We start from the raw sequence: 19,901 nt of genomic DNA on the forward strand, positions 1-19,901 counted from the left end.
AAACTATGAGTAGTGGTCACGTTTGCCGGTATATCGGTGACCTGTACACCTTTCCATTGTGGTCCCTTAGGATTGCCTGCTTTACTCCGATGGATTCGGAAGGAATTCTCAGGGAGCAGCGTGATTTATCGTGAAAAGGCTCTCTCTTGCAAGCCATCAGCTCAGGAATCACAAGCAGCATGTGGAGTGGCAGACAAAGCAAGACAGGCAAATTGTGCCGCCTGATCAGCCGTACTTCGTGTGGCATCACTACCCTTGCGATCAATCGTTCGCATCACACCTCATTCATGACTGCGATCGGTGCCAGTTTTGATTTGGTCAAAGTGGATGAAAATCAACCCGATTTCTGCCTTCTAATATTCGCTTGCCTCTCCGGGAGCTTCGCAACGGAGAGGAAGATACCTTGATCATTCTACAGGCAGAAGCCCTGTGTTAGCAAATCTGCTAATCCACTGACTGCTGGCTCCTAAGATACCGACTGCTTCTCGATGCCAAGCCACACTTCCCTGGCCGGGAATCGAACCCGGGCCGCGGCGGTGAGAGCGCCGAATCCTAACCACTAGACCACCAGGGAACCAACAAGTGCAACGCACGCACACCAACAATGGCTTTCTTTTATAGCCAGGCAATAATTGAAGAGGCTTGCTCTCCACCTCCCAGCAGTTCCTCGGGCAGCGTAATTGCCGTGCGACGACAGCAGCCCGAGTGCAAAGCATCCTGCCATGAAATGTCTCGCAGGCTGTTCCTCATTCATTCTTTCTTTCAACCAAATACACTCAAGGAACATGCTCTTGTCAAATCCTCATCTCGACACTGACTGGCTGTCCTCACAAATCTTCGATTCACATTCCAGTCCGATATTTCTCCTTTGCTCCAATCGAACGCATCCTCCGTAGCTGGCAACATTTCACTCTTCCTTTTTTCATCACGGCCGCATCACCTTTTGCTTCCAAAAACGAAAGAAGGCCAGGCTGTCCTTTCACGTCTCCTACAGATTTCTGATGATTGATGATTTGACTTCACCGTGCCTGCTTACCCGACGAAACCAAGCACCCAATGCTCATGATTGTCATATCTTCCCCGCCATCTGACAGTCTTCACCGTCAAGTTATTAACCCTCAAATCTTTCAATCTGTGCGCCAGTTTCCTGCCAAGATTCAATCGCCTTCGATTTACTCTGTTTTTGAGCAACTGTCCAATGTGTCGCGAGTGCAGCTGTCTGATTCAAAGATGAGGGCGACGGATACGAGTGGGATGCGAGCTTGTTCATCTTTGGCTAAATTCTGTCAACTCAGCTACTAATTTACAGTCAAGAAAATCCGATTCCTGCAAGGTAGCATGCTGACACTGTGGAGTATGCGGTGCTCACTGCATCCAGTAGCGGCCTTGTTTGATATCTCACTGGTTTGTGGTGTAGATCAAGACTCTGAAAGTTATCACTTGCCGCAGCTTCCAAAACATACTTCCCTGACCGGGAATCGAACCCGGGCCGCGGCGTTGAAGGCGCGGAATCCTAACCACTAGACCACCAGGGAATCTGACGGAAATCACCACAGCTCACCAAGATTCTCTTTGCCTAGCTCACATATCAGACAACAAGTACTCAAAATGATTTTCTCAGCACGTCCCAGCAGACGTACGGGCAGCTGAATTCACCCGAGCCAAATGGACATGATCTCATCTCATCACTCAAGCTGCAAGCGAATCCACCTCCATTCTCTACATACACAAGTGTCAAGGCTGATTCGCTGGAATCCTCAGTCGCCAATATCCTCTCAACCAAGCACCATTGACAATCAACAAAGACAATTTTCCGTTTCGCACATCTTCGCGTCAAGATCATCGGCACGTTTACCCTGCCTTAATCCTTGCTGCGGTACCTTCTGCCAATGTGCAGCTGAAGGAACGCAACGCATTTCTTTCATGTTACGGACAGGCCCTTTCTCCTGTTCTATTTCAAATAGCCCCATCCAATTCAGACACCTTTCGACAATCAAAAATTTTTCTTCTGCGAGACTTTTAATCTTCTGCCCGAGTTTTCCTGCAATTCAATTTAGGACTTTTGCTTGTTGTCTTAGACTGACCGGCACACACCATGTTTATTCAATCAACAATCACTAGATGACGACGCCATCAGCTGACAATCTCCAATTGACCCGAGATGAAGTGGCACCTGCCAAGCAGGGCCCCAGACCGGCACGCCTGCAAGTAGTGCCGCCGAGCCGTTCCTGCAAAACTATGAGTAGTGGTTTCGTTTGCCGCTTATCGTTGACCTGTACACCTTTCCCCTGGGGTCCCTTAGGATTGCCTGCTTTACTCCGATGGATTCGGAAGGAATTCTCGGGGGGCAGCGTGATTTACCGTGAAAAGGCTCTCTCTTGCAAGCTATCGGCTCAGGAGTCAGAAGCAGCCTGTGGAGTGGCAGACAAAGCAAGCCAGGCAAAATGTGCCGCCTGATCAGCCGTACTTCGTGTGGCATCACTACCCTTGCGACATCACACCTCATTCATGGCTGCGATCGGTGCCAGCTTTGATTTGGTCAAAGTGGATAAAAATCAACCCGATTTCTGCCTTCTAATATTCGCTTGCCGCTCCGGGAGCTTCGCAACGGAGAGGAAGATACCTTGATCATTCTACATGCAGAAGCCCTTTGTTAGCAAATCTGCTAATCCACTTCCATTTGCCAAGCCACACTTCCCTGGCCGGGAATCGAATCCGGGCCGCGGCCGTGAGAGCGCTGAATCCTAACCACAAGACCACCAGGGAGCCGACAAATGCAACGCACGCACACCAACAGTGGCTTTCTTTTATATCCAGGCAATCATTGAAGAGGCTTGCTGTCAACTTCCCAGCAGTTCCTCGGGCAGCGTAATTGCCGTGCGACGACAGCAGCCCGAGTGCAAAGCATCCTGCCATGAAAATGTCTCTCAGGCTGTTCCTCATTCACTATTTCTTTCTACGAAACACACTGAAGGAACATGCTCTTCTCGAATCCTCATCTCGACACTGACTGACTGTCCTCACAAATCTTCGATTCACATTCCAGTCCGAGATTTCTCCTTTGCTCCAATCGAATGCATCCTCCGCAGCTGGCAACATTTCACTCTTCCTTTTTTCATCACGGCCGCTTCACCTTTTGCTTCCAAAAACGAAAGAAGGCCAGCCAGTCCTTTCACGTCTCCTACAGATTTCTGATGATTGATGATTTGACTTCACCGTGCCTGCTTACCCGACGAAACCAAGCACCCAATGCTCATGATTGTCATATCTTCCCTGCCTTCTGACAATCTTCACATTCCATTTCTTAACCCTCAAGTCTTTCAATCTGTGCGCCTCTTTCCTATCCACGATGCGATCGGCTTCTATTTACTCCGTTATTCAGCAACTGTCCAATGTGGCGTGAGTGCAGCTGACTGATTGAAAGATGAGGGCGACGGAGACGAGTGGGATGTGAGCTTGTTCATCTTTGGCTAAATTCTGTCAACTCAGCTACTAATATACAGTCAACAAATCCCGATTCCTGCAAGGTAGCATGCTCACACTGTGGAAAATGCCGTGCTCACTGTGTCCAGAAGCGGCCTTCATTGATATATCACTGGTTTGTGGTGCAGATGAAGACTCTGAAAGTTGTCACTTGCCGCAGCTTCCAAAACATACTTCCCTGACCAGGAATCCAATCCGGGCCGCGGCGATAAAAGCGTAGAATCCTAACCACTAGACCACCAGGGAATCTGACGGAAATCACCAGAGCTCACCAATATTCCCTTTTCCAAGCTCACAAATCAGACTACAAGTACTCAAAATGATTTTCTCAGTACATCCCAGCAGACGTACAGCAGCTAAAATCACCCTGGCCAAATGGACATGATCTCATCTCATCACTCAAGCTGCAAGGGAAGCCACCTCCATTCTCAACATACACAAGTGTCAAGGCTGATCGCTGGAATCCTCAGTCGCCAATATCCTCTCAAACAAGCACCATTGACAATCAACAGACAATTTTCCGTTTCCCACATCTTCGCGTGCAGATCATCAGCAGGTATACCCTGCCTTCTTCATTGCTGCGGTACCTTCTGCAAATGTGCAGCTGAAAGAACGCAACACTTTTCTTTCATGTTACGGACAGGCCCTTTCTCCTATTCTATTTCAAACTGCCCCATCCCATTCGGGCACCTTTCGACAATCAAAAATCTTTCTTCTGCTAGACTTTCTTCTGCACCCACAAAGTCTACCAGGTTCCCACATCTGACAGTCCAAACATAAGATCAACCCCAGATGCATATTCCTAAATATCACTGACTAAAACAAATAAACTATTAACAAAAACCCTCTATATTAGCCTCGCCTCTTTCCGGCTCTCGCCGAAGCCGTTTGAGCTAAAGCAGAAAGAAAACATAACTCGCTACTCGTTAATTTCCGGACCTATCCGGTCTCCGGTCGCTGGAAACAAAACTGAAATTAAGCCTTCCCCCTTTTAAATAGACGGCGCGCTTCCGAGTGATGAAACGCGCCTGTGCACTCCCTCGCCGCTATCCCGAACGCTAGAAAAACAAAACTCGCTCCTCGTTAATTTCCGGCAATCGCTCTCTCGTCAAATACGGACTTTTGCTTGTTGTCTTACACTCACCGGCACAGACCATGTTTATTCAATCAACAATTACCAGCTGTCGACGCCATCAGCTGACAATCTCCAATTGCCCGAGATAATGCGGCACATACCAAGCAAGGCCGCCGGCCGGCACGCCTGCGAGTACTGCCGCCGAGATGTTCCAGCAAAACCAGGAGTAGTGCTCACGTTTGCCGGTTATCGGTGACCTGCACACCTTTCCCCTGGGGTCCCTTAGGATTGCCTGCTTTACTCCGATGGATTCGGAAGGAATTGTCGGGGGGCAGCGTGACTTTCCGTGAAAAGGCTCTCTCTTTAAGCTATCGGCTCAGGAGTCGGAAGCAGCCTGTGGAGTGGCAGACAAAGCAAGCCAGGCAAAATGTGCCGCCTGATCAGCCGTACTTCGTGTGGCATCACTACCCTTGCGATCAATCGTTCGCATCACACCTCATTCATGGCTGCGATCGCTGCCAGTTTTTATTTGGTCAACGTAGACAAAAATCAACCCGATTTCTGCCTTCTAATATTCGCTTGCCTCTCCGGGAGCTTCGCAACGGAGAGGAAGATACCTTGATCATTCTACAGGCAGACGCCCTGTGTTAGCAAATCTGCTAATCCACTGACTGCTGGCTCCCAAGATTCTGACTGCTTCCAGTTGCCAAGCCACACTTCCCTGGCCGGGAATCGAACCCGGGCCGCGGCGGTGAGAGCGCCGAATCCTAACCACTAGACCACCAGGGAGCCGACAAATGCAACGCACGCACACCAACAATGGCTTTCTTTTATATCCAGACAATCGTTGAACTTCCCAGCAGTTCCTCGGGCAGCGTAATTGCCCTGCGACCACAGCAGCCCGAGTGCAAAGCATCCTGCCATGAAAATGTCTCGCAGGCTGTTCCTCATTCACTCTTTCTTTCAACCAAACACACTCAAGGAACATGCTCTTGTCAAATCCTCATCTCCACACTGTCTCACAAATCTTCGATTCACATTCCAGTCCGAGATTTCTCCTTTGCTCCAATCGAACGCATCCTCCGTAGCTGGCAACATTTCACTCTTCCTTTTTTCATCACGGCCGCATCACCTTTTGCTTCCAAAAACGAAAGAAGGCCAGGCTGTCCTTTCACGTCTCCTACAGATTTCTGATGATTGATAACTTGACTTCAAGGTGCATGTTTACCCCCACGCCAACAAGCATTCAATACTCATGATTTATATATCTTCCCTGCCTTCTGACAATCTTCACCAACCCTCAAGTATTTCAATTTGTCCGCCTGTTTCCTTCCAAGATTCAATCGCCTTCGATTTACTCTGTTATTCAGCAACTGTCCAATGTGTCGCGAGTGCAGCTGACTGATTGAAAGATGAGGGCGACGGAGACGAGTGGGATGCGAGCTTGTTCATCTTTGGCTAAATTCTGTCAACTCCGTTACTAATTTACAGTCAAGAAAGCCCGATTGCTGCAAGGTAGCATGCTGACACTGTGGAGAATGCCGTGCTCACTGCATCCAGAAGCGGCCTCGATTGATATATCACTGGTTTGTGGTGTAGATGAAGACGCGGAAAGTTATCACTTGCCGCAGCTTCCAAAACATACTTCCCTGACCGGGAATCGAACCCGGGCCGCGGCGGTGAAAGCGCCGAATCCTAACCACTAGACCACCAGGGAATCTGACGGAAATCACCACAGCTCACCAAGATTCTCTTTGCCTAGCTCACAAATCAGACAACAAGTGCTCGAAATGATTTTCTCATCACGTCCCAGCAGACGTACGGGCAGCTAAAATCACCCGAGCCCAATGGACGTGATCTCATCTCATCACTCAAGCTGCAAGCGAAGCCACCTCCATTCTCAACATACACAAGTGTCAATGCTGCCTCGCTGGAATCCTCAGTCGCCAATATCCTCTCAACCAAGCACCATTGACAATCAACTCAGACAATTTTCCCTTTCCCACATCTTCGCGTCAAGATCATCAGCACGTTTACCTTGCCTTCTTCATTGCTGCCCTACCTTCTGCCAATGTGCAGCTGAAAGAACGCGACGCATTTCTTTCATGTTACGGACAGGCCCTTTCTTCTCCTGTTCTATTTCAAATAGCCCCATCCCATTGAGACACCTACCGACAATCCATAATCTTTCTTCTGCAATACTTTCTATCTTCTCCCCGAGATTTCCTGCAATTCAATGTAGGACTTTTGTTTGTTCTCTTAGACTGACCGGCACACACCATGTTTATTCAATCAACAATCACCAGCTGTCGACGCCATCAGCTGACAATCTCCAATTGGCCCGAGATGAAGTGGCACATACCAAGCAGGGCCCCAGGCCGCCACGCCTGCAAGTACTGCCGCCGATCCGTTCCAGAAAGCTATTGTCACAAACCAGCAACAAAAGAAACACACTGAGCATAATTTAGTGTTCAAAACTATCTTATTAATCACTACTTATGATAAATTGTAAAATAAAAGTAAAAATGTTCGTATGTTAGAATTCAAAAATGTTAAACCTCCAACGTTAACCCCAAAACTAAACTCTTCGTGTGTGTGTGTGGCAAAGTCCAAAACTCCCAGTTCCAGAATGGTTCTTAAAGTTCAATTCCGGAAGCCATAAGGTGAAACATGAGCAAGGGCTTCTGCAACAACCACCGTAGATGTAGAGAAGATAGAGAGACTGAATACCAAATCCAAATGTTCCACGATGGAACCCAAACGACACTTCAGGGTTTACTCGGTAGTGACTTCCTCAGCCCGAAAAGCATCCGAATCGTGGTCGTCCACACACAAATACCTGTTTCCTTCTACCGGTCAGCAACAAAGTGAACTCCATTGGATTACTTCCAACTTCCATACATGGATTTCAGTGGCAGACACAGTTATTGTTTCTCACCCATCGATGGAGAAAACAAGCAGGCTGGTGTCTCTCTCTCTCTCCTTCTTATTTCTTCAACGACGTCATGACGTCCTTTATCTTCTATTGAGGTAAGCACGCGCCACACACACATACACACAAACTCTCTATTGAAAGGACATTCACTGAGTCCGTAACACTGTGAGCAGTGGTTACGTTTGCCGCTTATCGGTGACCTGTACACCTTTCCCCTGGGGTCCCTTAGGATTGCCTGCTTTACTCCGAAAGATTCGGAAGGAATTCTCGGGGGGCAGCGTGACTTACCGTGAAAAGGCTCTCTCTTTAAGCTATCGGCTCAGGAGTCGGAAGAAGCCTGTGGAGTGGCAGACAAAGCAAGCCAGGCAAAGTGTGCCGCCTGATCAGCCGTACTTCGTGTGGCATCACTACCCTTGCGATCAATCGTTCGCATCACACCTCATTCATGGCTGCGATCGATGCCAGTTTTGATTTGGTCAAACTGGATAAAAATCAACCCGATTTCTGCCTGCTAATATTCACTTGCCTCTCCGGGAGCTTCGCAACGAAGAGGAAGATACATTGATCATTCTTCAGGCAGAAGACCTGTGTTAGCAAATCTGCTAATCCACTGACCTCTGGCTCCCGAAATTCTGACTGCTTCCAGATGCCAAGCCACACTTCCCTAGCCGGGAATCGAACCCGGGCTGCGGCGGTGAGAGCGCCGAATCCTAACCACTAGACCACCAGGGAGCCGACAAATGCAACGCACGCACACCAACAATGGCTTTCTTTTATATCCAGGCAATCATTGAAGTGGCTTGCTGTGCACATCCCAGCAGTTCCTCGGGCAGCGTAATTGACCTGCGAGGACAGCAGCCCGAGTGCAAAGCATCTTGCCATGAAAATGTCTCTCAGGCTGTTCCTCATTCACTCTTTCTTTCAACCAAACACAATCAAGGAACATGCTCTTGTCAAATCCTCATCTCGACACTGACAGGCTGTCCTCCCAAATCTTCGATTCACATACCTGTCCGAGATTTCTCCTTTGCTCCAATCGAACGCATCCTCCGTAGCTGGCAACATTTCACTCTTCCTTTTTTTCATCACGGCCGCATCACCTTTTGCTTCCAAAAACGAAAGAAGGCCAGGCTTTCCTTTCACGTCTCCTACAGATTTCTGATGATTGATGATTTGACTTCACCGTGCCTGCTTACCCCACGCCAACAAGCATCCAATACTCATGATTGTCACATCTTACCTGCCTGCCGACAATCTTCACCCTGAAGTTCTTAACGCTCTATTCTTTCAATCTGTGCGACTGTTTCCTTCCAAGATTCGATCGCTTTCGAATTACTCCGTTATTGAGCAACTGTCCAATGTGTCGCGAGTGCAGCTGACTGATTCAAAGATGAGGGCGACTGATACGAGTGGGATGCGAGCTTGTTCATCGTTGGCTAAATTCTGTCAACTCAGCTACTAACTTACAGTCAAGAAAGCCCGATTCCTGCAAGGTGGCATGCTCACACTGTGGAGAATTCCGTGCTCACTGCATCCAGAAGCGGCCTTGATTGATATATCACTGGTTTGTGGTGTAGATGAAGACTCTGAAAGTTATCACTTGCCGCAGCTTCCAAAACATACTTCCCTGACCTGGAATCGAACCCGAGCCGCGGCGGTGAAAGCGCCGAATCCTAACCACTACACCACCAGGGCATCTGACAAAGAAGCTCCACAACTCACCAAGATTCTCTTTGCCTAGCTCACACATCAGACAACAAGCACTCAAAATGATTTTCTCATCACGTCCCAGCAGACGTTCGTGTAGCTAAAATCACCCGAGCCTTATGGACATGATCTCATCTCATCACTCAAGCTGCAAGCGAAGCCACCTCCATTCTCAACATACACAAGTGTCAATGCTACCTCGCTGGAATCATCAGTCGCCAATATCCTCTCAACCAAGCACCATTCACAATCAACTCAGACAATTTTCCGTTTCCCGCATCTTCGCGTCAAGATCATAAGCACGTTTACCCTGCCTTCTTCATTCCTGCGGTACCTTCTGCCAATGCGCAGCTGAAAGAACGCAACGCATTTCTTTCATGTTACCGACAGACCCTTTCTTCTCCTCTTCTATTTCAAAAAGCCCCATCCCATTCGGAAACCTTTCGACAATCATAAATCTTTCTTCTGCTTGACTTTCTATCTTCTCGCCGAGATTTCCTGCAATTCAATTTAGTACTTTTGCTTGTTGTCTTGGACTGACCGGCACAGAGCATGTTTATTCAATCAACAATCACCAGATGTCTACGCCATCAGCTGACAATCTCCAATTGCCCCGAAATAAACTGGCACATACCAAGCAGGGCCCCTGGCCGGCACGCCTGCAAGTACTGCTGCCGAGCCGTTCCAGCAAAACTTTGAGTCGTGGTTACGTTTGCCGCATATCGGTGACCTGTACACCTTTCCCCTGTGGTCCCTTAGGATTGCCTGCTTTACTCCGATGGATTCGGAAGGAATTCTCGGGGGGCAGCGTGATTTACCGTGAAAAGGCTCTCTCTCGCGAGCTATCGGCTCAGGAGTCCGAAGCAGCCAGGAAAAATGTGCCGCCTGATCAGCCATACTTCGTGTGGCATCACTACCCTTGCGACCAATCGTTGGCATCACACCTCATTCATGGCTGCGATCGGTGCAAGCTTTTATTTGGTCAAAGTGGATAAAAATCAACCCGATTTCTGCCTAATATTCGCTTGCCTCTACGGGAGCTTCGCAACGGAGAGGAAGATACATTCATTGATCATTCTACAGGCAGAAGCCCTGTGTTAGCAAATCTGCTGATCCACTGACTGCTGGCTCCCAAGATTCTGACTGCTTCCAGTTGCCAAGCCACACTTCCCTGGCAGGGAATCGAACCCGGGCCGCGGTGGTGAGAGCGCCGAATCCTAACCACTAGACCACCAGGGAGCCGACAAATGCAACGCACGCACACCAACAATGGCTTTCTTTTATATCCAGGCAATTATTCAAGAGGCTTGCTCTCCACCTCCCAGCAGTTCCTCGGGCAGCGTAATTGCCGTGCGACGACAGCAGCCCGAGTGCAAAGCATCCTGCCATGAAAATGTCTCGCAGGCTGTTCCTCATTCACTCTTTCTTTCAACCAAACACACTCAACGAACATGCTCTTGGCAAATCCTCATCTCGACACTGACTGGCTGTCCTCACAAATCTTTGATTCACATTCCAGTCCGAGATTTCTCCTTTGCTCCAATAGAACGCATCCTCCGTAGCTGCAGCACATTTTACTCTCCCTCTGTTATCTCAGCCCCACGTTTTGCTGAGTTCTGATGATTGATGATCTGAGTTCGCCCGGGCTGTTTATGCCACGCCTCCTCGCATCCAATAGTCCTGCTTGTGATATCTTCTGACAATTTTCACGTTCGAATTATATGCTCTCAAAATTTCCTTGTCTAATACTCCTCTGGAGTTCTGTTCTCTGCACCTCCATCAGCAGTCGATACCAGTAGATGCCGACCTCTACTAATCCCGCAGTTCAGGGGCAATCTTCGGCTTACAGTCCCGCACTCCTCTGAATTTTTGCTTCAAACCTGCAGCGCACAAAATTTCCTTCCGCTTATGCGGCGCTTGTTTCAAAGACATCGCTATTTTTCCCCTCGATGCACCTGTTTACTTCCAAGTCGCAAGCGCCTTAGATTTGCGCTGTCACTTACCGCCTATCTAATGAATCACGAGTGCTGGGGATTGGTTGAACAATGATGGCGACAGATACATGTGGGATGTGAGTTTGATCATCATTGAGTAAATTCTGTCAACTCAGCTGCTAATTTACAGTCAGGTTGCCCGATTCTGCAAGGTGGCATGCTCATTCAGTGAAGAATGCATGCTCACTTGTGTCGGCAAGAGACGTTCATTGATATTTCAATGGTTGATGGAGCAGATTTAGAATCTGAACGTTACCACGTGTCGCAGCTTCCAAAACATACTTCCCTGACGGGGAATCGAACCCGTTCTATTTGAAATAGCCATGTCCGATTATGTCATCTCTCTATAATCCGCGCAGTCCTGCTTTACGTGGTCACTGCCTGTTCCGTCTGACTCACCCTCACCTTCACCTTTGATCGATGTGTGGTCATTTGTTGACGGAAATTTAAAACTAGATATTGCACGGAGAGAACGGTGGCTGTCGTTCTGGGTACGGTGACTGCGATCAGCTGTATAAAGAACATTTTCTGTTATCTTCTGTTGTCAAGATGACTGTGCTCTTTCTGATGACCCCTGGTTCTCTTGGGAAAGACGAGGTCGTCGGAAATCGCCAGTCTGGATAATAATCGATTTCTATCATTATCTCGTCACCCCCATGGTCCCATTTGTCATGATTCTGCTGCTCAGTGCTCTGTCGATCAACATGTTCTAGTGCCCAGCAGAGCTCGCAGGAGACTCCGGGTCCCAGTAGTGGGGAGATTGTCAGGGACCCGGAGATGAGGCGCCGCTGGAAATCCATCATTCTACTGCTGGCTATCTCAGGCAGCTTCATCCTGTTATGGGCGATGTTTTATTTGTGGATCCGACTGATAGGCGAGCTATATCGGTGTCCCCACCTTTATCGGTGCCAGAAGTGGCCTTCTTGCTGCAACCCCTGAGCTGCTGCACTAACACTGCTCTTTACGCTGTTGCCCAGACTAAGTTTAAGGAGCAGCTGAAGGGTGTGGTGAAGTTACCCTTCGCTCTGTTTGTAAAATGCACTCAGTCGGAATTCTGCATGAGGGCTAAGAGTGGAGGGGAACATAGCCAATATAAAGACGAGGGGAGGAGCGAGACAGGGGGCCAGAGGGATTGGTGGACCGAGCAAGTGTGAAGGATAACGGGCAGATCGAACCACATTGGTAGTGGTGGGTTGCGGGGGTGTGGGGGGTGGTCTTGAGTTGGGAAGCAGAGGAAGGTGGATGTTTGAAGAGAGGTTAGCATTGAAGTAAGTTCAATGTGTATGTAATACTGGTTGCATACTGCAAATTGGAGCAATATCTCATGTTATGTCTTGCAATGTCTTAGATCGAAACGAGTTACGTAATTCTTCAATTCTCATTTCTTGAGCTGCATCCAAGTCACTGGGTTTTCTAATAGACAGTTAATTGCCTGTGATTCAACACCAGAATTCGATGGAATTAATGTTCTTGTCTAACGTTACACCTGCAAAACAAACCACTTCATTTTTCTCTGCATGCAATGGGCCGCTATCGGAACTGTCTTCTGCACTTTCAGACTGGTCATCCACTCTGACCCCTAATACTGGTGTTCTCAGGGTTGAGTGCTCAGTCCCCTGCTCTACTCCCTGTATACTCATATTCGTGAGGCCAAATGCAGTGCCAAATCGATTTTCAATTTCGCCAGTCTCACCACTATTATCAGCCGGATCAACAATGATGAGACAGACTACAGGAGAGAGATCGTAAACCTTCTGTCATGGTGCCAGAACAACAACCTAATCCCCAACATCAGCAAGGGGAAAGACCTGGTTGTTGACCAATGGAAGTGGGCGGGAGCGGGTGGTGAACACAACGCTGTCCTCATCAACCGAGCTGCTGTAGAGATTCTGCTGTAGAGAACGGTCGACATTTTCTAGTTCCGAGGCATCCATATCGCCGGCAACTTCTCCTGGTCGCCCCCACGTTGATGCGATCATCAGGAAAGTGCATCGACGTATTTACTTTCTTGGGCGCTTGAGAAGATTCGGCTTGTCCACGAGGATTCTCTCGAACTTTTACAGATTTGGTACAGAAACCATCCTGACGGGTTGCATCTCAGCCTGGAACGGCATCGGTTTTGCTCTGGACCGACAGAACCTGCAGAGAGCGGTGACACTGCCCAGTCCGTCACAGAATCGTCAATTCCTTCCATCCAACCCACCTTCATGGTGCGTTGCATCAGGAAGGCGAACAGTATCGTCAAGAGCGCCCGCCACCCGGGCCATTCCCTTTTCTCTCTCCTACCTGCTTGGAGAAGATATGGGACCTTGAAATCCCGGACAACCAAATCCAAGAACAGCTTTTTCCCCACTGATTTCAGACTCCCGAACCAACCACCTCTTTCACACTCGCTTCCCGGTGCTGCTGCACGTTCTTGAACTTTGAATTCTCCCTCTTCCGATTTTATCACTTCAGCATTTCATTTTGGTCTACTTCAGTTTGGACCATTACGCTGTTTTGGGCTCATTGCATTTCTTGTTGTTTTGGTTGTTGTATTTATTCTGACCATGACGACTGTGATCTCTGTGAGCTTCACACGACTCATGAATATGGCAATAAACTAATCTGAATTTATCTGAATCTGAATAAAATGGGGGCAAGAGCAGTTGCCGTGGACAGTCCAGACAGACGCAAAATATCTCAAAAGACAGTTTCCGGGGAGTTGATTACTTTATTGATAATTATTGGAAAAGGCATACTTCTGAAAGAGACCCACGGTCTGCTTATAGCTGTGGGAGAGAGAGAGCAGACCAGGTCACACAAGAGTTAGAGCACAGAAGTAGGACGTTCCGTCCAACCTGGGTCGGCGTGGGTGATTTGGGCCGAAGCGTCTGTTTCAGTGCTGAGTAACTCTACGACTCTCCGGCTTTAACGTGTCCACGCCGGCTCTCTGCCAGAGCTGCTTCCTTCCACCCACTGGCGCTTTCTCCTAATATTTTCCCACTATATAGTCATCCAATTCCTTCCTGAAGGTCAGTGGAACCTGCCTCCACCACATCTGCAGGCGGCGCCTTCCAGATTGCAACCACGCGATTTCTCTTCATGTCACTCTTAAGTTGTATTCAACTCTTCGTTTCATTCCTGTGACATTTAATCCTCGACAGGTCCACCAGAGGGAACTGCTGCCCGCTATCCAATCTGTCGAGACGCCTCATTATCTTCTGTTCTTCTGTCAGATCACCCCTCTTTCCTCTCTTCTTTACAGAAGTCAGTTGCAGCCTCTAATCTGCCCTTGTAACTGCAGTCTCTCATCACAGGAACGTTTCTTGTAAATCTTTTCTGGACGCTCTCGAACGCCCTCACACCCTTCCCAGAATCGAACACAATACTCCAGGTGAGGCAGGCTCAGTGTTTTATAATGATCCAACATAACTTTTCCTTGATAAAACGCAGGATTTTCCATGCCATATTATGGGATTTCTCAGCCCGCCCCGTCACTTTCACTGATTTGTGCACACAGGGAGAGTGGTGCGTGAGGGCAGGTAGTGCAGGAGTTCTCTGTAACCACTCCCCTCTCAAACAGTTATAACGTGTTAGATACTGCTGGGGGAGGAGCGACATGGCCTCCTGAAGGAAAGCAACAACTTTCAAGTTTGTAACAACTCGATTGACTTTGCTGCGCATGAGGCTGTTTGGGTGGGGGTGACAGGGTCTCAATTGTAGGGGAAGCAGAGTTGAGTTTCTGCAGCTATGAACGAGACTGGAACAGGACGTTAGCTTCCTGGTGCTGGGATGTGATGTCTCAGAGCGCCTGAATGGGGAGGGTGAAGAGTCAGTGGCCATGTTACAGGTCGGTACTAGCGGCACAGGTAGAAAGGGGTTGAGGTCATATAGCCGTTGAGTTATAGAGTTGTACAGCACAGAAACGGGCCCTTTGGTCCACCCCCTCTTGGCCGACATTTTCACTCACCTACGTGCTCCACCCCCCATTAGTTCCGATTCCTTCACTGCCTTGCCTGTACAGGTGTTTGTCTAAATCTCTTAAATGTAGTGATTTATCTGATCCCATCACCTCCTCAGGCAGAGCGTTGCAGATATAAAACACTCTCTCTGTAAAGAAAATACCCCTCAGATACCCTTTATATCTCCTACCACTCACCTTAAAACCATGCCTTCTTGTTATTGTTCCGGGAACGCGAACGTAGGGAGTTAGGGAGCAGATTAAAGAGAGGGACCTCTTAGGTTGTCGTCTCTGGATTGCTGCCAGAGCCACCCGCTGGTAACCATAGGAAAGGACAGACAGGTCAGAATAACTGTGTGTCTGAAGGGACGGGAAAGGAGGGAGCGCTTTAGGTGGTTGGCGTGCTTTGTAGGGCTTTCGATCATTGGGACACTTTCCGGGGTAGGTGGGATCCGTACCAGCAGGAAGGGTTGCAGTTAAACAGGTCCAATGTTCTTGCTGGGGCGGTGGGTGGCGTTTCCCGTGCTGTTGGGGAGATTTGAACTTAATTTGGCAGGGGGTGGGACACAGAGTAGGTGTACAGTTGGAGTGAGGTTCAGTCAACCATAGAAAAACTAGGTCAGTCGAGTAGGCAGAGCAGACGTCAGTGTGATAAGGCATGTGGAAGGATGGAAAGGCTGAATTGCGTCTATGTTAAGTGCAAGGAGACTGCCTGGTGAGAGAGATGAACTTGAGAGCATTGTTTATCGCATGGGAATATGATACTGCTGTCAGTGGGACGTGGCTGAAGGAAGGGCAGGACTGGCAAATCAACATTCCACCTTGGACAGAGACACTAAACATCTCCACTGTCTGTGCATCCGATAATTCAATTTTATTCAATCAGGTGGCTGCTCGTACTCCGTCGCTCCAGCGAAAACATTCCAAGTTTGTCCAACCTCTCCTTATAGCGAATGTCCTCGGATCCAGGCAGCATCCTAGTGAAACTCTTTGCACTCTTCCCAAAGCCTCCATATCCTTCCTGTAATCGGAGAGCACAACTTCGCACAATATTCCAATTGTGGCCCAACCAAAGTTATTTACACCTGCCACATGACTTCCAACATTTTATACTCAATACCCGGACCTGTAAGGCAAGTATCCCGGACGGCTTCATTACCACCCAAACTGCTGGTGTTAGCACTTCCAGCGACCTGTGGACTTACACCCCAAGATCTCTCCGAACATCAATACTCACAAGGGTCTGTACAATTGATTGCATACTTTCCACAATATTTCAGCTCCCAATGTGCAACATCTCGCATTTCTCCGGATTAAATTCCATTTGTCATTTCTTTGTTCATATTTCCAAATGCTTTACATTTTGACAACCTTCCTCCCTGTACACCTCTCCGCCAATTTTCGTGTTGCCTGCCAATTTACTACTCAGCCTACTTATACCTTCGTCACAATTATTTAGAAATCATCGGCAGACGTTCCAGCACTGATCCCTCTGGAACACCACGAGTCACAGACCGATCAGAATCGCACCCCAACACCACTACTCTTGGTCTCACATTGCCAAGCCAATTTCGAATCCAATCTACTAGGTCTCCATGGATGCCACGTGCCCTAATCGTGCACTAATCGGATTGCTATCAAGCCCTCTCACATTCAAACTATCGTCCAACCACATGCGGCAACAGATTCTGTCTAAGTGACACACAGTCCGCACGTCACTGGGATGTGGAAGGGAATGGAGCATCTGGGAAAATAGTCGAGGTTACAGGAAGGACGGGCAAACGTCACACAGACAGCACTGGAGTGTCGGATTGTATCGGAGTCGCTGGGACTGCAAGCCAGCACCTTACCTCGCGACGTGTTTGTGTGAATTCACGGTCCTGTTTATGTATTTGTTTATCTGTGTGTGTGTGTGTGTGTGTGTGTGTGTGTGTGTGTGTGTGTGTGTGTGTCTGTGTGTGTGTGTGTGTGTGTGTGTGTGTGTGTGAGAGAGAGAGAGAGAGAGAGAGAGAGAGAGAGAGAGAGAGAGCGCGCCAGTGGACGGGCGATGTGTTTGAGATGATTACATTCTGAAAGGGGGGAGAGGAAGTTACACAGGTGAGACATTGATCGCGGTGGAGGAGAGAAAGAGGGATGGTTCCAATTTCTCTCTCTATCCGTGCACTTTAAGGACCGACCGGAACTGACAGGCGTCTGTTGTTGAAGTAAACATCCAGCTGGTGGGAGAGAAAGTTAACTGAGTGAGAAGTGGCCAGTGATGCATTGAGGGAAAAGAGAAAGAGAGGAAAAGAAAATTAAATTGAAATTCAGATCGAGAGCAGAGAAGAGCCTGCGATATATAAAGAAGGATTGAGACAAACGCGGACCCGTGTACAGAGGTGGGGTCAAGAGAGACAGGGTGGGTAGACAGAACTTACACCGATTGGTGAAGATAGCAGGGGGGGCGTGACAGAATGTGAGAGTCGAGAAACGGTGTGTGTAAATCGGTACTAGAAAATGAGAATAAAATTGAGATAGAGTGAAAGATAAGGAGAGACCTTGAGAGAGGGAGCGACATGGAGAAAAAGACAGAGTGAGCGAAAGACAATAAGGAACAGATGTGCCCAGTGATGTTCAGGACACTGCACACACCCATTCCCCGATAAACGGACCTCACAGGCCGTAGTTTTCCCAGATGTTGGGGCTGATTTCTGGGATAGACTGTTCACAGTTCCGCTCTGTCCATGGTCAGTTGTGTCGCCGCTGTATCTGTGAAGGTGTTAATCTGAAGGCCTGAGACGAATGGCCTCCTCTGTGTGAATAATGTTCCACTGGCTGAAGTTCCCTTCACACTTCCTCCGGAACTAAACGTCTGCGCTCGTTGGACGGACTGTGTGAATATGTGCAGAGACTTCAAACGTTGAAATGCCCACATCAGAACTGAGGCTTTCGTTCGCCGGTTGAGCGACTGGGCTCCGTGTTCTTTGAAGGATCCAAAGGTGGGCCCTTCAGAGGCCACCTCACCCCATCTCTCTCGCTCTCCTTTTTCTCCTCTCTTTTTCTCTCCCTCTCTATCTCCGGCTCTCTCTCTCTCTCTTCTCTCCGTCTACCGTCTATCAGAATTCTCTCTCTCTCTCTCTCTCTCTCTCTCTCTCTCTCTCTCTCTCTCACCCTCCCTCCCTCTCTCTCTCTCTCTCTCTCTGTCTCTCTCCCCCCCCCCCCCCACCCCTTCCGATCTTTCTCACTGCCAGTTATTGGGCTCCACTGCGGACAGTGCTGCTGCTGAGTGGAGTTACAGAACGATGAACAACACGCTGAGCGGGGCGGGGGGCAGAATATTGTCCCAGAGAGGGAAACGGTGAAAGATGAGAGGCCGAAACTTGTAAATATCAGTGTTTAAAGTTGACACTGGAAAGCAGGTGTATGACTGTCTTTCTTTGTTTAGTTTCGTTTCTGTCGATGTGCGTCTGCGCCCGCGTGTGGCGCTGGGGTGTTTGTGTGCGCGGTTGTGTGGGTGAGAGCGTCAGGGATTCTGGTGTCTGTGTGTTTATATGAGTTCTTTCACTCGTACAATGCGTGTTTGCACTTGCGTTTGTCTGCACTTTGTGTGTGACGGGAGCAGAGTCAGTGTGGGGATCGCTTGGAAAATGACGAGAAAGTGAGAGAGAGAGAGTGAAAGGCGAAAGTCAAAGTCGATTTTGTTGTCATATGCACAGTACACTAATGCACAGGTGCGATGAAAAACTTCATCACAGGCACATAGCAGCATATAAGCAGCATTCACAAGGAAAATATAAACAAATTATACACAAGGGTTACTAGACAATATTTACACGAGAGGGGAGAGGGTGAGAGTGTGAGTGGAGAAGGGCAGGGAGGTGGTGAAGGGACTGACGGCAGCGGGAAATCACGGAAACGGTAGGAAGCTGAGAACAGAAAGAGGGAGGGGAGAGGGAGAGGGAGGGAGAGGGATGGAGGGAGAGAGGCAGAGAGGGGGATGGAGAGAGGGAAAGAGGGGAGAGAGGGAGATCGTGAAAGAGAGAGAGGGAGAGGGACAGAGAAGGATAGAGGGACAGAGAGAGAAAGAAAAGAAACTGAAGGAACAATAAGAAACAAAACGAGACCTGTAGAGACAAACACACTGCGGGTGAGGCACAGACGCGGGGCAGCGATTGCTCAAAATCGGGAGAGCTCATGTCTCCAGTGAACACACCCCGCAGGGTGTGGACCGTGTCAAGGGATAATGTTGATTCCTGAGATGGTTCGCACCGTGTGAGTGTGAATCTACATTATGAGCCCGTGGCGGAGCGGGCAGCGCAGACTGTGGGGCAGCGTGAGTGAGTTCTGTTGCTGCGGTTTATTCCGGTTCCGTTACCTTCCGATGCATTTTACAACGAGAATGCGGGGAAATCTCAGCACAAGCTTCAGCTGCTGCCGGAACTTAGTCTGGGTCACGGCATAAATCAGAGTGTTCGTGCAATAACTCAGGAGCTGGAACTAGAATCCCATTTCTTGTAACCAGTAAGGCGGATACACAGAGAACCAAAACCAATACAATTGCCACCACAGATTGTACACGATGTGCATCAGCCAGAAGAGGATGAAATTAGCGGAGATAAGCAGCAGTAAAATCATGGACTTCCTGCAGTTCTGCATCTCCGGGTCTCTGACACCCTCCCCACTGCAGGGACCCCGGAGTCTCCCGCGGGCTCTGATGAACACTGAAATGTGTCCGATAGTTAAAATATTCAGCAGCAGAACCAGGACATATGGGACCACAGGGGT

At 48.8% G+C, this 19,901-nt stretch overlaps 5 non-coding genes across 5 annotated transcripts; all 5 read right to left on the bottom strand.

Moving 5' to 3' along the window:
• Window positions 1–502: 502 nt before the first annotated feature.
• On the bottom strand, window positions 503–574 carry trnae-cuc (transfer RNA glutamic acid (anticodon CUC)). Its single transcript has one exon. It is a non-coding gene; the product is annotated as a tRNA-Glu (tRNA).
• A 4,701-nt stretch (window positions 575–5,275) lies between these two features.
• On the bottom strand, window positions 5,276–5,347 carry trnae-cuc (transfer RNA glutamic acid (anticodon CUC)). Its single transcript has one exon. It is a non-coding gene; the product is annotated as a tRNA-Glu (tRNA).
• An 856-nt stretch (window positions 5,348–6,203) lies between these two features.
• Window positions 6,204–6,275, bottom strand: trnae-uuc (transfer RNA glutamic acid (anticodon UUC)). Its single transcript has one exon. It is a non-coding gene; the product is annotated as a tRNA-Glu (tRNA).
• A 1,878-nt stretch (window positions 6,276–8,153) lies between these two features.
• trnae-cuc (transfer RNA glutamic acid (anticodon CUC)) lies at window positions 8,154–8,225 on the bottom strand. The gene has a single exon. It is a non-coding gene; the product is annotated as a tRNA-Glu (tRNA).
• Window positions 8,226–10,367: 2,142 nt separating this feature from the next.
• trnae-cuc (transfer RNA glutamic acid (anticodon CUC)) lies at window positions 10,368–10,439 on the bottom strand. The gene has a single exon. It is a non-coding gene; the product is annotated as a tRNA-Glu (tRNA).
• Window positions 10,440–19,901: the final 9,462 nt, after the last annotated feature.

This window comes from Pristis pectinata, chromosome 20, assembly GCF_009764475.1.
Source record: "Pristis pectinata isolate sPriPec2 chromosome 20, sPriPec2.1.pri, whole genome shotgun sequence".
Taxonomy (NCBI): Eukaryota; Metazoa; Chordata; class Chondrichthyes; order Rhinopristiformes; family Pristidae; genus Pristis; species Pristis pectinata.